A 17,328-nucleotide genomic window follows, 5' to 3' on the forward strand; every position below is an offset into this window, starting at 1 on the left:
CTTGACAGGGAGGAGCTAGTGCTCAGAGCACCTGGTGTCATCCCTCCATTGATAGGTGCATCCTAGAAGCATCCATGCCGACCTCTCCACAGCCCTGAGACAGTTTACTTCTGGGTCCTGGACCCTTGAATCTTCAGCCGTGGAAGCTCTTGGGACTGACCCAAGTCTCTTCCTTGTTTGTCAAAGCCCTTGTGAGAAGACGTTCTCTGGGAGAGGGGTCAGCATGGTGTTTTCCTCACCTGAATCAGAGGAAACCACATCAGGAGCAATCTGCCTGGAAAAGCACTGCACTACGGGAACCTGACAGCCCTGAAATCTCAGCTTTTGTGGAAGAGGCCAAGCCAAACAGGTGCAGGGTCAATGTGACTTCAGTGACCAGACTATAGTAGAGAAAGGATCGGGGGCTGAGAGCCTGCTGACAGCACGGCCCAGTCAGAGCCGCCGGGCAGAGGCTGTGCGCAGTGGGCACAAGGGCACACGTGGTCCTGAGGGAGGCTGGGTCTGCTCTCTGTGCAAGTGAAACTGATCTGTAGGTCTTCCCTTTTCACAGAGGGCCTCTTAGCCCAGTTTTTAATGTGCCATAAGGATCACTTTTGTTATTTAGTGTGTCCTCTTTTGACAGCCTCCAAGGTGCCTCCTGGGAGTGGGTCTGAGCTGTGGAGGCGACTAAGCACGGGGCTTCCTCTTGCCCTTGGCTTAGAGGCTTTCCTGAAGTCTACACTCAAGGGAGACACAGGGCGGGCCTCTGCTGGGCAAGGCCGCTTGGGTGCACCGACTTGGCGCTGCGCAGCACTGAGACCATGCTGCTCTGAGACCGTCCTGTCTCTGAGACTTTGCTTACGTCACAAGAAAGGCCAGCTGAGCACTTGTTTGTTGAAACTGTTCTCCACCTCCTTGGGCATAGCGTCCACCTGGTCTCGGGCTCCAGCTCCCCCGTGCAAAGCTGTGTGTCTTGGTCACGCTCCCTCACTTCTCCACAGGTGTCCCCCGGGGGGCGGGCACAGAGCCCGTGGAGTAGGGTGAGGAGGAAGCAAGGGTGAAGTTGTTTGAACAGCACCGGGCACAGGTAAGTCCTCCTCGTGACGGAGCTGCTGTAGGCTGTCGGTCTGCAGCTCCTTGCTGTGCTCTTGTTTTGGGGAAGGGAGGAGAGCGATTTGTCTTGTGTTTGTTTGGGGCAAGGCCTGGATTCAGGACTCACTGGAACCACACTTGCTCTCGTTGGATAACTTCTGAAAGGACACAGCTCCATCCCCAGCTGACCCACCAGGCGCCTTGTTTTCAGACATCCTGGAATTAACCCTTTTAGGTTAATCCGGCAGTTTTAATGAAATGTTTGTATCAATCTAATATTTGTTACTTCATTTCATCCTCATATCACCCCTTGCCTCATTTTACAGATGGAAAAAACAGTCTTGGAGAGTAATTTCCCCAAGAGAAAGGCCACAGGGCTGATAGTGGTGGAAGCAGACCGCTGCCAGGGTTTGGCCTTCCAGGCTGCTGGGCTGGGAGCCTGGGCTCAGGAGCGCTCTCCTCTGCACGTGTGCCTGAGTCCCACAGCTGCTCACTCCCACGTCCTGCTACCCTGGCTCTCTGGTGACATGCAGGAAGAGGGGAAAGAAAGCAGACACCATGTGGTGCCTGGTGTCTCCTGCTGCACCCATCTTCTACCTGGTGGACGGCAGCACATTTCAAGAGCAGGCGAGCTCAGCAGCTCTGTGCAGCCCCTCGTGGCACTGGAGTTGGAGCTCAGGAGCAGTAGGTTTCAGAAACCACCCTTGAAACTCCCAGTGAAAGGGCTGCCACGACATATGAATCAACTCGAGCATTTGACCCACACACTTTGCAGTTTCCCCACTTGTTTGTACATGCACCGGTGAGGTTGAACACCGGGGGTCTGGTCCCAGAGGGGAGGAGCCTCAACTCCACGTTTGCCAAGGGGACCCCCACAGGCCCTGGCCACATCCTGGGGCCGGTTCTTTCTTGGATGGCGGCAGATATAGACCTTTCCCCAGGGAACTCCTTAGTCTGCCCCCACGGTGGCCATGCAGCCTCAAGCTCTCAACTCAGACCTGCCCAGCGCACAATTCGGCGCCAGCCCCCTGCGGGCACCAGGAGGAGGATGGCGCGCAGAGCCTTTGTTTTCTTTGTCTCAAACCGCCAGTTGCTCCTTCTCCCACCTTCCTGTCCTGCCCTCCCCGTCTCAGCCCACTCGGCTCTGAGTGTCCTGTGCCCACAGGGTGTGTTTGCAGGAGTATCCATTAGCATTTGGGCCCCACCTGTACTGCAAGGAGAGGCTGGGGAGGAAGGTAGTGGGCTGGGCAGGGACAGAACTCCAGAAGGCCTTTCCTGAGTCGTCCGTCTGGGCAATAAAGTAACTTCCTGCCTGGCACATTTATACCTGTTGGGAAGCAGCCACAGGAAGCCTGCAGACAGGGCTTCTGATGTGGCCCTGACTGAGGCTAGTGCTCTGTTCCAGCTGGCGGGCTTTCGTAAAGATGACGGGTGAATGGATTGTACACTCTGGAAGTAAACTAGATGATGGCTAATTTAGGAATTCCCGTCAGGGGCAGAAAGTGCAGGCAGCTGAGTTGGTATAGGATGCCTCAAATTGAAGGTGGAAAATAGATTTACAGTTTCTAGTGAAAACCCAGAATATTTTGGGCATGAGGTTTTTCTTTTTAATCCCTTTTACTGTGAAGAGAAAGCAGCAGCCCCATACACCTGTCCCCTAGGGAGGACTTTTCTAAACCTAAATACGGTGAAAAAACTTACAAAAAAGATGTGGATACATTCGAAGTATCTCTGAGATGATGAAGATGCATGTACGTGGCTGTCCCACAGAATAACACCTTCTCCCCTGTCAGTAGTGTCTGCAAAGTGGACATGGTTGTGGGGGTGGAGGAGCCTCATCTTTAACTTGATATTTCGTGATGTTGGTGTTACTTTTCAGCATGAGCTTATGTAATTTTTTAAACAAGATTTTTTTTAGGTATAGGAAAAAAACTCTAAAAGGCAAATAACCAACTAGGAAAGGTATTTGCAGTAAATACAACAGATGAAGGGGGGTTAAGGTGGGGGGAAATGTGAAGAGAAAGTCAGGAAGCTCCACCCCGCCCTGTCACCGGTCAGAGCCTTACGGTCAGAGCGGCAGCAGAATAAATCAGCCCCCGGCATGGACAGGCCAAGGGTCCTGAGAGTAACACTCTCATCACCCAACTCAGAATAGGGAAGTGGATTCAAGAGGCCTTGGTGTCCTCGTCTTCCCTGGCCACGTGTCCTTGTGTCACCATCCTGTGTGTACTGACTTTGTGAGCGAGATGCTTGGCTTCTCTGGGCTTTGCTTCCCTTGTCTGTAAGATGGAGGTCATGGTTGGACTTGCCTCTCAGGTGTATTGTGAGGATGAAATGGAACAGCACGTGGAGGGTGCCTACCCCAGGTTCCGACACGTGGTGAGCCCTCGGTAGACACGAGGTGGTCTGGCTGGTGGTTGTCACGGCAGCAGTGGAGCGAGGCTGAGGCCTGAGGGACCTGGGTGCATCTTCACTGACAACCAACACTGGTCAGAAGGGACCTCTGTTTCTTCCCTTCATCAGTCATGTGCTGCGTTCTCTTGGTCACATCTGGTTTTTGGAGATGTGAACCCTCTTTTCCACCGAGAATGTACAAAAATAACGTTTCTTTGACAAGTTGCTCTCGAGCACATATCAACACCTATTAACTTGCTAACAGAGGAGCCAGCAGTGTGACGAAAGCATGTCAGTTCAGAGAGGATATGAAAACTGTGGGGTATATTTGGGAAACAAGATGTTTATTACATAAGCAGTTTATTGTTAAAAATCAGTTTCCTTTCACATGGTCATAAAAACAGCATATGTTTCTCATAACATTATGTTGCAGAGGAAATCTGGGACAGCACAGTCCAAGATAGCAGGTGTTTACAAACTTGTTCTGTTCAGCACCAAATAGTAAGTATTTTAGGCCTTGAGGGCCGTATGGTCTCTGTTGCAGCTGGTCAGCCCTGCTGTTGTACCGTGAAAAGGACAGTACACAGATGCACATGGCTGTGTTCCAATAAAACTTGACTTACAGACATTGAAATTTGAATTTCGTATAATTTTCAGGTGTCATGAAATATTCTTTTTTACTTTTTCTATCCATTTAAAAATGTAAAAACTATTCTTAATTCGTAGGCTGTGGCCTGGAGCTGGCGTGCAGACAGTAGTTTCCCAGACCCTGGAGTGTAGATTACTAGCGGAAGAGACAGACATCCAAGATGCAAACGAGAATGTTAGAGGTGCGTCCGTGGTGCCCCCCGAATGACGCTTTTCTTTGCCCATCCATGGCTTCCGGTAGGTCCAATCAACATGGATGTGAAGTAGTGTCAGTGGGTCAGAAGCCGAGCGCTGGGTGACAGTTCTGCTTTTAAACAATTCATTAAACTCTTAGCAAATATACAGAATGCAAAATTTGCACAATTCTTAGTTCGGGAACATTTTTTGGAAGAATTGTGTTTTTCTGGCTCCTTGACAGAGGTGCCCTACTTCTTACTCTTGCTGTGTGGCCTTGGGCAAGTCACCTCACCCGCCTGAGCCTCCATTTTTTTTCATCCATTAAAGAAAATCAAAGTAGTACCTTCTAATTGAATTTTTGTGGGGAAAATGCCCTTTGCAGAATAACTGGCACTTAGCAAATGGTTCAGTCAGTGGTGATACTTTTGCTTTTAATACTGGAAACGTGCCCTGCTCTGCTGTCTCGGGCTGGCCGGATGCCCTGTTGCTGGACAGAGCTGCCTGGCGTTGTCCCGGCCGCTACAGGTGGATCCGCTCCCGGACACGCGCCGGGAGCCGGTCCCGCGGCCCTGCCTCCTCCCAGCGGGGCTGCGCGGGCGCCTTGACTTTGCAAGACCAAGTCCTCGTGCCTTGCTGTGGGGCTCGTGCTCCATACACTGCAGCTCTGTGTTCTTGATGTGTTTGAATATGAAACAAATGTGTATTTTAACCCTTGTGTGCAGGTAAGTTGAAACAACTTCCTTGGAGGTCGTCTGTCTCCACCCCCACGGCCACACACCGTCAGCGGCAGCCCCACCGCGGCGCCTTCTCTGGTTTCCCTTGCCCGCTTGTGCCCACCGCGGCGTCTGCGGGTGCCCAGCGCGCCTGTCCCAGGGCTGAGAGCAGGACCGGGGCGCGCGGAGCGGGTCTAGTCCCGGCCGACAGAGGGCGCCCACCCTCAGCAACGAGGCTTCCTCCGCGCCCACGGGGTCCCCGGCTGCGTCCGGGTTCCTGCCCTGCGCCCCGAGAGGGAGGGCGAAGTCCCGGTGGGGGGTGGAGGGAGCCTGGCAGGTGGAGCGGACAGTCAGGTGACGCCTTCCCAAGCGGTCACCGTCGTGGACCCTCTGAGGCCCTCAGAGAAGGGGCGCGAGCCCACCCGGGCACAGCGCGGAGGACTGCCTGGGCCCGCCTCGTCGCGCCCCGGAGCCCAGCTCCCTTCCTAAGGTCTCAGCGCCCCTTCCCTCAAGGAAACTCACCCCAGAGATTCCCCCAGCCCCTCCTGGGGCTGGTCAGATCGGCCTCTCCGTTGCGACGCGGGTGGAGAGTGGGGCTGGCCCCAGAGGACAGACAGAGGGTCCCCCAGGCGCGAGGGCTGCCCTTACATCGCCCTCTGACTTGTGCCTCCCGGGCCGTCGTCTCCTCCGCCAGGCAGCGGATGCTCGCGTGGAGACAAAACAAAGCCCGGGAGGGGCTTTCCTGCGGGAGAAAGGCATGGCCTCCACCCACCAGGGTATGGAAGGAAAAGATGCCAAGTTGCTCTATGGTTGGATTTAGAAGTGAAGGCCTAGAATTTAGGGAAGAGGGGTCTGGCGGGAGGCGGGGTCTAGGGAAGGAGTTCCCTTCCCTGCGAGATGTTTCCTATGCAGAGGCTGATGGGTAAATTTCAAGGAGCTGTAATGTTTGGCTTTAAATCTGGGCTTTTCTCCTGCTTCATTCATGCGTCCCTAACTGTTTGTTAAGCCCCTACTGTGCCATTGGTACTGTGCTAGCCACTGGGGATACAAAAGAGGATTGGCCCTGCACTCGCAGGGTGCATATTTCAGATAAGACTGATAAATATAACACGACAATTGTGATTAATGCCACAAAAGAGAGACAGATCATGTTATTGTTATGGAAGCTTGTGGTGGGTGCTCCAGTCAAGAAAGTCAGGAAAAGATAAGTGGGCATTAACCAGGTTAAGAAAGGAGAGGAGAGTGTTTTAAGAGGACTAGCATGTGCAAAGGCCCTGTGGCAGGGGAAATATGCGACAATGAAGATGATAAAGATATAGTAGAGTCATTCTCTATCCCAGCACTGTGGTGCTTTTTGCAGTGCAGTAATCCGTTTCTGAAATTATCTGGTTTATATTTTTACTTGTTTATTATTCTACTCACCTCACTAAAATGTCAGCTCTCTAAAGCCAGGAATCTTACTGTCTTGTTAATTGTGTCCCTAGCTCCTAGGACAGTGCCTGGCAAATAGTAGGTGCTCAATGAATATTTGTGGAAGATAACAATGATGGCTGACATATATTGTGTGTATTCCAAGTGCCAGCCACACTCCTAAGAATCTTACATACATGAGCTCATGTAAACCTCACAGCCCCCCTGTGAGTAACTTGCTGAGCTCTCACAGGTGGTAGGTGGCTGAATCAGTATTCTGTGTCTGGCAGGATTCCTCCAGAGCCCAGGCCCTTACACACCATCCCCAAACGCAAACAAAGCTGATGACTCTGCTTCTGTGCATGTCCTGTTTTAAGCACGTCTGTGCACATGTCTGTGCACGTGTGAGCAAAGAGGGGATTCTATCCCGTGATGGAACACTGGCTCTCAGGCACCATTGCTGTGTGACTGAGGGTCAGAGCATCTGGGGGGAAAGTGAGAGAGAGGTATGTTGAGGCAGGTCGTCTTGCAGCCATGAAAAGCAGCTGATTACATTGGGAGGTTCCAGAAAAGATTGGAGGGGGCACAAATGGATGCAGGGACGCCAGCTGAAACTTATTCAAATGAGAAAGGTGAATGGTTTCAAGAGATAAAGAAGAGTTAAAGTCAACATGACCTGGAGATGAATAGGATGTAGGAGTGTATCAGGTTGGGAAATAGCGTATGAGTTAGTTTTTGCTGTGTAACAAACCACTCCAAAACTTGATGGCTTAAAACAATCGACGTGTATTATTTCTCATAATTCTGTGGTCCTGTTGGGTAGTTCTTCTGGTCTGGCTCAGTGTGGGCTGGTGCTCAGTGGTCTAGGATGGCCTCACTTGTGTTTGTAGGTTTGCTTGATGTTTAGCTGGGGTATCATGGATGACTTGGCCACTGTCTGTCATGCTCTGGAAGGCTAGGCTGGCCTTGTGTATGTGGTGGTGTCCCATGGGCATAAGAGTGCAAGCCGCAGGACACCAGCACTCCTCAGGCCCCTGCTGAGTCATACTTGCTGATGTCCCATTGGCCAAATCCAGAGTCAGGGAGTGGAGAAATAGACTCACCTCTTGGTGGGAAGTGTGGCTACATGTTGCAAAACCATGTGCACACAGGGCTGGGAGGAATTCCTGCGGCCATTTTTGCGATCCACCACAAAGAGAAGCAACTCTGGCTGATTTAAGCAGAAAGGAATTGGTAAAGAAAAATTTTGGGGAGGCCTGGGGAACTGGGAACAAAATCAGAGATCAGGCCACAGAGCTGGTATTGGACGGACGTCACTGCATTGCTATAACCCTGCGTCCGCTGCTGCTCTGGGAGTGTGATCTGTGGCGACCACTACTGGTGTCGGAGAGGAAGACTCCTGAGGTCCCCACTTCTTTGCTTCTCCTTCAAGGTCCAGTGTGGCTCTGTCAAGTTGGTGGGGCTAGGTCACATGCAAGACCCTGTTTGCAAGGTGGGCAGAGCTTCGAGCAGCGTGCCTGGTCTTTGTCTGTATAGAGGAGAAGAGGTCTGAGCTGAGGGCATCCACAGACACGTGGACAGTGGTGAATGGCTGTGCTGAGTGGTCACGGCCTTAGAAGAAGCAGGACTGGAAAACTGGAGTCAAGGAGACGTGGGAAAGGGGTGTGTGGATGACCCAGGCGGTGGGCACAAAGAGTTGCATTTCACGTCATTGGCCACCAGAGGGGGCAGTAAGCAAACCAGTAGACAAGATGACTTGTCCAGTGGAGGTCAACCAGCCTCTGTCCTTGGCCCGCCTTGTGCTTGCACCATGAGCCCATAGCAAGCCGGCTGTGGTGACAGAATTGGGGGCCAGCAGGCCGATTCTGCTAATGCCCACCCTGCCAACAGCAGAGACCACCGCTGACCTCAATGTGCCACCGTGCTTTGAGGAGACCAGCCAGGTTGGTCCTGATGCATTTCATCAAGACTGGTCTTCAGATAGTCCCGCAGAAGCCAGCAGCCAGGATCGAGTGGTCACCAACTGCAACATGTCCTTCTGTGGGCTCTCCTCCTTCCCTGACTCACTCGCCCCCCTGGAATCAGTCCCCAGTGAAGTCCCTGCACAGGGGCCTTTATCTCGGGTGCCTTTTGAGGGAACCTAGGCCGAGACTGCGCTTTGAGCGCCCCTCACAGATGGAGGGCCGAGGGCTGCTCACACCTCCCTCAGCAGGGCCTGTGGGGGAGCTTTTATGTGTATCTTCTTAAGCGTGGGGTGTAGTGTCTCACACCTGAGCAATCAAATGGCCAAGAGTTCATATCTGGCCAGCTGCTCTCAAGTACTTTGTAGGGACAAAGGGTGCGCGGGAGTGTTGCGGGGAGATATGTGGGCTGTGGGCCTGACGGGAAGAGCCGGGGTCCTGTCTGGGTTGGCGTCAGGGGACCTTGGCAGGAAAGTTGGAGGTATTTTGTTGGAGGCTAAGGGCGGGGGGAGGAGTGCAGTCATCTCCCAGAGAGATGGAGTCTCCTATGTCAAGGGGAAGAGGCAGCGGTCCCCAACGTCCACCACTCCAGAGAAAGAGAAAGCTTTTGACGCCTGCCGGAGGAAGCCTCCCTCAGACCGTGCGGACAGGAAAGCTTTTCCCTGACCCCTTGCTTGTCTTCACTCTTCGTTCCTGGTGGGGCCGGAGGTCAGCAGGGTGTGGAGGAGGGGGGGACGAGCGAGGTAGGCTGCCTGAGAAGCCCCCTGAGCATCTGCAGCTGTGGCGGGCCTGCAAGGGGCAAGGGCGTGGCTGCCACAGCCACAAACGACTAGGAGGTTCCAAGGATTACCCGACTTGGCGTTTTCCTACCTGACTGGACTCGGGTAGTTATTCACGATCAGAGTGACCAGGGACATCATGGGACTCACCCCCGGAAGAACTAGCTGCACAGGGCGGTGGGGAAAGGAGCAGAGAGTCAGTTCTCAACAGCAGGGGACCCGCTGGTCCACTGTAATGAGTGAGTCATCTGCTCGAAAAAGACCAAGTGTTTGCGAGAACGTGCAAGATTGGAACCTCGGGCACTGCTGGTAGGAATGCAAAGTGGTGCAGCCACTGTGGGAAACAGTGTGCGGTTCCTCAGAAAATTACACATAGAATCACTGTATGATCCAGCAATGGCAGTTCTGGGTCTATACCCCAGAGAACTGAGAGCAGGGACCCGCCCCCTGAGAGGGCTGCAGGGGGTGTGTTCCTTGTCCTTTGGGGAAACCGAATTTCCAGTTCAGACAGCGAGGAGGGGGACCGTGCTTTCCAGAGGGCCCGGGGGAGGGGTTTGGGTGGATGGGGTGGGCACGGGGACTGGCGGGACTGAGCAGTGGGCGTGGGTGCAGAGCAGTGGATGAGCTGGGGGCTCCGAGGATGTTGGGTCACCAGGTGGTGAACAGGGATACGAGGAGTGTGACGGGATTTGTGTTGAAGGAGGGCAACAGCTCAAGTGGGGTGTGAGTCCTCATTTTCAGGGTAAGAGGACCTCAGGGCGAGTGGCCCTGTGTGTGCAGTGTGCGTGTCTGTGTGTGTTTATGGTGTGTCTGTGTGTATGTGGTGTGTGTCTGGGATGTGCTCTTCTTGAACACAGATAAGGGAGGTCAATGGATATTTCCTCTCTCCTTCCCTCCCCTACCTCCCCGAGTCTGCAGGAGGAGAGAATGAGGGAAATGTCAGACAAGCAGAGCTGAGAGACGCGGATGGAGAGGGAGGGATGGAGGGGTGGAGGGAAAGCAAGCCCTTCTACATGGGCGCGGCCAGTCCCAGTCCCAGTCCCAGGCCCCACGCTGGTCCCTACATCTCTTCCTGGATTGCCACAGGAGCCACCTGGGCTGCTCTCAGCTGGGAGAAGCATTGTCTTCTCTTTTCAATTGAGGTTCTCAACTTGGATTGTTATTTGCAGTATAGCCCCGACCAACACAGGTCCTTCTAAAACATTCTCTGGCTTCCCACTGTCCCAGGATAGAGTCCAGGTGCCTCAGCGCAGCATTCGGGGTGACTCAGGCCCTGCCCAGCCCACCAGATGTGCTCTGGACTTCCCAAACAGATCCGGTCAGTGGTGCCTTCTTCCCCTGAAATGCCCTCACTGCCCAGACCCCCTTCACTCCCCCTCCCCCCAAACCTCCTGCAGCTCTGTGCATGACTCCTCCAGCCCCTAGCCCTGCCGGGAGCCCCTCCAGCTTCCTGCCTCTCTCCCCACCCCTCGAGGGAGCCCAGGGCTCTGCCTGGCCCGGAGGGGAGCCAGCTCCTCCTCTGCGGTGGCCTGACTTCTTGACTGGGCCCCGTTCCTGCCTCTCGGGAGCTCATTGAGAACCGGCTCTGGTCTCATCTCCGGAGGCGCCACTTGACTCTGGCGTCCAATTGTCTCTCTCAAGGTCCCAAGGTCCCTCCCCCTCCCCCCTCCTCTTTTTACATTGATAAGTACTTTGTGTTTGTTGCAGAAACCTTCACAAATACAAACAAGCAAAAAGAGAACAAACTTCCCGTGATCCCAGAGATTGTATTGACATTTAGTTCATCTTGCCCAGATTATTTTTCCCCCGTGGGAAAAATTTTTACAAAAACAGACTCATAGAAAATATACTGCCTCAAAACCTGCTTCTCTTATGTGTGAATATATTATGAACATCTGCCCTTTTTAAGAATCTGAAGCCTTTCATCAAATGGCTGCACCTTCATTTATTTAACTGGTCCCATCCCGTTGTTGGGCCTGAGGGCGTCTCCCATTTTATGCTTATTGTAAGTGACACCCAGGTGAGGCTGCTGGCACCTGGATGGGTCTTCACTTCTTCGGTTCCCTCCAATAAGTCACTGCAGGGCTCGCTCTGCCAAAGCTGCTCTCGCAGCGGCCGCCGAGCACCTAAGTCCGTGCGCCCTCTCGGGGCTGGGTTACCTGGCCGTCACAGTCTTCCAGCTTGCTGACGCCTCTGCCCCAGGAAGCTTTCTCTCCTTGGCTTCTGATTCCATTTTGCTTTCTCTTCCGGCTCTCAGGCTGCCCCTCCTTGCTTCACTCCGCAGTGTAGACTGTGTCTGTGCTCTCACGCTGAGGATCTGACTCAGCACACACTTCCATGACCACCTCCAGACACGTAGGCTCAGACGTCCTACAGACACCTTGAAATCTCCCTTTTTCTTCTCTGGGGCAGTGAAAATACTCTGTGTGATATTATAGTGGTGGATATGTGTCATTATACAACTGTCCAAACTCATAGAACATACAGCACCAAGAGTGAATCCTATGTGAACTACGGACTCTGGGTGACCATGATGTGTCCATGTAGGTTCATCAGTTGTGACAAGTGTCCCACTCTGGTGGGGACATTGATAATGGGGAGGCTGTGCCTGTGTGGGGGCAGGGGGTGCAGGGAACATCTCTGTACATTCCTCTCAATTTTGCTGTGCCTAAAACTGCTCTAAAAATAGTCTTAATTATAAAAAATGAAATGTTTTAAGCATATGAAAATGCATAAAAAATATTTAACAAACACCTGTGTTCCCTCATCCAGCTTTAGAAATGAAATACATTGAAAGCCCTCTGTGCGTCCCTCCCATCTGTCCTCTCCCTGCCCCCGGAACTGCCCACTGTCCTAAGGTGGCTGTATCATTCTCCATGCGTGTCCTTCGGCAAGTCCAGCCCTGCACACTAAGAGCTGGAGCTGGTTTGCCCCTGGACACCTTCTGGGCCTCTTCACCCGACCCTGGTGCGTCTCTCCAGACTCGGGCTTCTGTACTAGGCACGCTGGCTGTGTGGTTCTGGCCCTCTACCCCTTCCCCTCTGCACTTCTCGTCACAGCACCTCTGCCTCCCCTGCCAGGTGGGAACTCCGTGAGGGCAGGGGCCGTCTCTGCCCCGTTTTCCACTATAGCGCCAGCAGCAGGCCCCCAGCGGGAGCCCAGTAAATGGTGCTGTCAGATTCACAGCATTACTCGGTCTATGTGGATGGGATTTAAAAAAAATTTTTTTTTTAATTTTTATTTTATAACATAAAATTTACCATCTTAACCATTTTAACATGTACAGTTCAGTGGCATTAACACGGTCACGTCGTTGTCCTACCATCACCTCCATCCATTCACAGAGCTCTTTGGAAACTCTGTCCCCATTAGACAGCAACTCCCCATTTCCTGCCCCCAGCCCCTGGCCACCACCCTTCTACTTTCTGTCTCTATGAATTTGATGACTCTAGTTTCCTCTTGAATCGCATAGTATTTGTCCTTTTGTGACTGGCTTATTTCATTGGCATAATGTCCTCAAGGTTCATACATGTTAGAGCATGTGTCAGAATTTCCTTCCTTTTTAAGGCTGAATAATATTCCATCATACGTATGTTGTGCAGATGGTTTTGAACGGGCCGTGGCTCTGTAGGTGTCTCGGTGGTTCCGAGAGTGGTGCCGACCCCTCCTTGGTATCCCCAGGGGGGGACGCAGGAGAAAACAGTGTGTGCTCCAGGCTGGGAGTCACCTGCAGGACTCACCAACTCTCCAGCCCCCACCAAGGGTCCTAGGGCTGGAAACACCCCATCCCCTTGGCCTCCGCACTTCTTCTGTGCGCTCTGGGCCCTTTACCCCTTGGAGACCTCCCCCAAGAGTGAGAGAGCAGAACTGGCTCCCTCCATCTCCTCCAGCATCTTTCCACCATGTAAACAGAAAACTAGAAACTGGAGAGTCTATAAGAGTTGAGGGACTCGTGAGGCTAAGGGGAGGGTACTGTAGCCTTTTCCTTCCTCCCCAACCCTCCCCCAACAGATGGATTCCCCACCCCTCCAAGCCAACCGAGGAGGCTCCAAGAGAGTCCCTGAGAGAGATCAGGGTGCCTGCCAGAAGGGGGTGGCAATGCATTGCCCAGTGGGACGTCTCCTCACGCAGGAGACTGGCTGAGCTCCCCTCTGTGTCGCTGAGCTGGGTGAGGTGGGAAACAAGAACCAGAGAGATATGGCTGGGCAAGGAGAGGGGCCGGCACTCCCCGGGGATGACTGTCTTGCTAGTACCGGGGAGCTGCTGGCCCGGTGAGGGGACCCCTGTGGAAGGCGCTGTGGAGGGTGGGGGGCAGGAGCTGAGGGGCAGCGGGAAACTCTCTCCCTTTCCTGGGAACCGTGCAGGGGGCAAGTGCTGCCCACCCAGGCCATCAGGAGCACCAGTGAAGTAAAGCCTTTGCCCCTGTCCATTTTCCTCCCGCCAGCCCCAGCGGCCCCGGGGGAGAGTGACGCTGAGGAGACCTGGGGTGAAGAGGGGCTGTGAGACCCTGCCCCCGTCCTCGGGGCCACAGGCCAGACCTGAGCTGCGTGGAAGAGGGTTCACTGGGATCAAAATGTGAAATTAGTCCAGCTGAGCTTACTGATACCGGAAATTGACCAGGAAGCAAGGGGAGCTGCTTGGAATATTTGAAGGGATGGAAAATAAAGATTTAATGAGGCACAGTTGGAGGCAGTAATTGAAAACAAATTTTAAAAAGTCGTTTTGTATTCGTACCTCGCTTGGTCCAAATACTCATCTAGAATTAAAAGTATAAAACTTTCCAAGGGGAGAGGACAGACAAACCAAAGGTACAGATGCTGGGGAGGGAGCAGTAATGTCACCACCGTGGCCCGGAGTGGGCAGAGGAGGAGGTAGGGCAAGTATCCTGGAGCCTCTCTCTCCCAGGGCGGGAGAGGGACAGGCAGCTGAGAGGGGTAACAGTTGGTTTTTTGCTTAAAAATAATTGTAGAAAAGTGAGCATCTGATTATGAGCGCGGGAGAGGGAAGAGAACCACTAATGCCATAGGAAGGCAGAGAAGAGCTTACAAATTAACAAGGGGAAAAGGAATGAGTGGTAACCATCTGAGAGAAAAGAACAATGTAAATAGTAAATATAAAGGAAATGGAAAGAATTGTATCAAGTAGTCAGTCATTCTACTAAGAGAGAGGCTGTCAGAATGGCAGACGAAACAAAGTCTAGCTCAAGGGGGTTTACAAGAAATGCAGGCGAAGTCGCGGGATAAAGGAGGGCTGGAAATAATTAGGTGTGCAGACAGATACAAACAAAAATAAGGCTGGACCAGTAATATTAGCATCAGATAAGGTGGACGTTAAGGTTTAAAACATGTGAAGATGAAAAGCAAAAGTTATAAAGAAGATCAAGCAGCCATAAACCTGTATGAACTAAGCAAATGTTGTTAAACACACAAAGCAAAAGCACTAGAATTATAAGGAGAGTTGGACAAAAATACGTTTACAGTAAGAGATTTCAATACACATCTCTCCGAGTGAGACAGACCAAGAAAATAAAAAGGAATGACATACAGGAAGAATCAATAAACTAGATTTAATAGGTGTAGATTCTTACATCTATGAAGAGAAAACATACATCTTATTCATAGGTCCCCGGAACTGCTACAAAAATTATCTGACCACAAAAAAACCCCGAACCAATACAGAAAAGTAGAGAAAAAGACCATATTTTTATCATAATCTGGTAAAATTGGTAGTAAACAATAAAGATGTGTTGAATATAATATTAACTGCTTTGATATTAAGAAATACACTTCTAGAAAACACTTAAAGAGGACATCAAGAGGGAAATTAAATTGAAAACTATTGGAAAGCAATGAAAATAAGAATGCTTCATTCCCAAACCTCTGGGATGCAGCAAAACCGCGCTCTGGAAAATTAAAGACTTGAATGCCTTCAGCATTAAAATGAGAAGACAAAAATAAAAAGAACTCCTTACTCAGTTTAAGTATGAAAAGAAAGTAGGAAGATGGAATTGATAAAGATAAAAAAAGAAATTAATGAATTGGAAAACCAAATCTACATTTACATTCATATTTCCGCTAGGATAAGCATGGGTTCGTCTTTGCAAGCCTGATAAACAGAAAAACCCGAGCTCATCGTGACTTGCACTTTTCTTGGGGAAGGAAAAACGAGATAGCAGAAATATACAAGATTAGGAATGAGAAAGGGGACATAACTGCAGATTCAGGAGAGATTAAAAGACCTTTGAGGACACTGTATTCAACACGGTGGCAACAAGTTTGAAAACCTGAGGAAATGGATGAGGCAGAAGGGTATGAGCCTCCCCAAGGAGGACGCTGAAGTCAGATGCCTATCACCTGGCTCTATCACCTACTGGCTGTGTGACCTTAGGCCAATTACTTAGCCTCTCTGTGCTTCAGTTTCCTCATCTGTAACATGAAGATGATAATAGTTTCTACCTCTTGGGTGGTTGTGAGGATTAAACGAGCTAATGCATGGAAAGTGCACACAGTGAAGGCTCAGTAAGTGCTGTTGTTACTGCTGGTGGTGGTGTTTTTATGAAACGGTGTTGGCACACCAGGCTATCCATCTGAAAGAAAATAAATGTGGATTTCCATCTTACTTCATAAGTAAAATAATTTCTTGATGGGCTCAGAGTAAATAATAAAATAATACAAATCTTACCGGACCGTCTAGAGAATGAGAGGAACAATCTAGGACTGCAGAGGATCCTCCTCATCCAAACCAAAGCCAGAGAGTTCTAATTCGCTCTATAAACACTCTCGTACAACAAACGGTACCATAAATAAAGTCTGTGGACAAATGATAGATTAAGGAAAATACTAGTAACTCAGAGGGCTGTCATCCAAAGAACTCTTAAACATTGACAAGGAAAACACAGAACAGACCAGAAAAAGCGGCCAAAGAGGGGGGTTCCCGGGCTGAATGTGAATTGCCCATGTGTGTGTGAAATGCTCGGGCGCCCGGGGCGGGGAACCTCAGAGCCAAGGGTCACAGAGAGCACTTCCCACCGTCAGGCTGACTGAACTCCAATAGGCTCTGACAGCCTGGCCGGCAGGAGAGGGCTGCCTTTGTGGGAAGCCATGTGGCAACACCTGTGAAATGAAAAAGCAAGTATTCCTGGGGCTCTATCACAAAGAAATGAAAACACCAGTAAGCTCAAGAAGGTTGATGCAGCGTTGGCCAACAACCAGAAGCAAAGTATTCCCATCAACAGGGAACATTCTGGCCACGTGCTTATTAAACATTATAATATTAATAAACAGCTATGAGAATGGCTAGAACGGATTCCCGCTGTCCCAGCTGCCTTGGAGGGATTGTGCCCACACACCAGTGAGCGGGAACAGGAGGTGCAGAAACGTGTGTCTGATAAGACCATATCTTTTTTATGGATGTCTTAATAGTTTATAACATTGTGAAATTTTTGTTGTACATTATTGTTTGCCAGTCACCATATACATGCCTCCCTTCACCCCTTGTGCCCGCCCCCCAGCCCCCTTGCCCCTGGTAACCACCATGCAGTTCTCTCTGTGTGTTGGTTTATATTCCACATATGAGTGAGATCATACAGTGTTTGTCTTTCTCTGTCTGGCTTATTTCGCTTAACATGATACCCTCCAGGTCCATCCATGTTGTTGCAAATGGGACAATTTTGTCTTTTTTTTACGGCTGAGTAGTACTCCACTGTATATATATACCACATCTTCTTGATCCAATCATCAGTCGAGGGACACTTGGGTTGCTTCCACTTCTTGGCTACAGTGAATAATGCTGCAATGAACATAAGGGTGACATAGGGGTGCATAAGCCTCTTTGGATTGTTGATTTCAGGTTCGTTGGATAGATTCCCAGTAGTGTGATGGCTGGATCATAGGCTATTTCTATTTTTAATTTTTTGAGGAATCTCCATACTGTTTTCCATAGAGGCTGCATCAGTTTCTATTCCCACCAGCTGTGTATGAGGGTTCCTGTTTCTCCACAACCTCTCCGACGTCTGTTGTTTTTTGCCTTGGTGATTATAGCCATTCTAAGGAGTGTAAGATGATATCTTAGTGTGGTTTTGATTTGCATTTCCCTGCTGACTAGTGATGTTGAACATGTTTTCATGTGCCTATTGGCCATCTGTATATCTTCTTTGGAGAAGTGTCTCTTCATTTC

This window comes from Diceros bicornis, chromosome 18, assembly GCF_020826845.1.
Source record: "Diceros bicornis minor isolate mBicDic1 chromosome 18, mDicBic1.mat.cur, whole genome shotgun sequence".
NCBI lineage: Eukaryota > Metazoa > Chordata > Mammalia > Perissodactyla > Rhinocerotidae > Diceros > Diceros bicornis.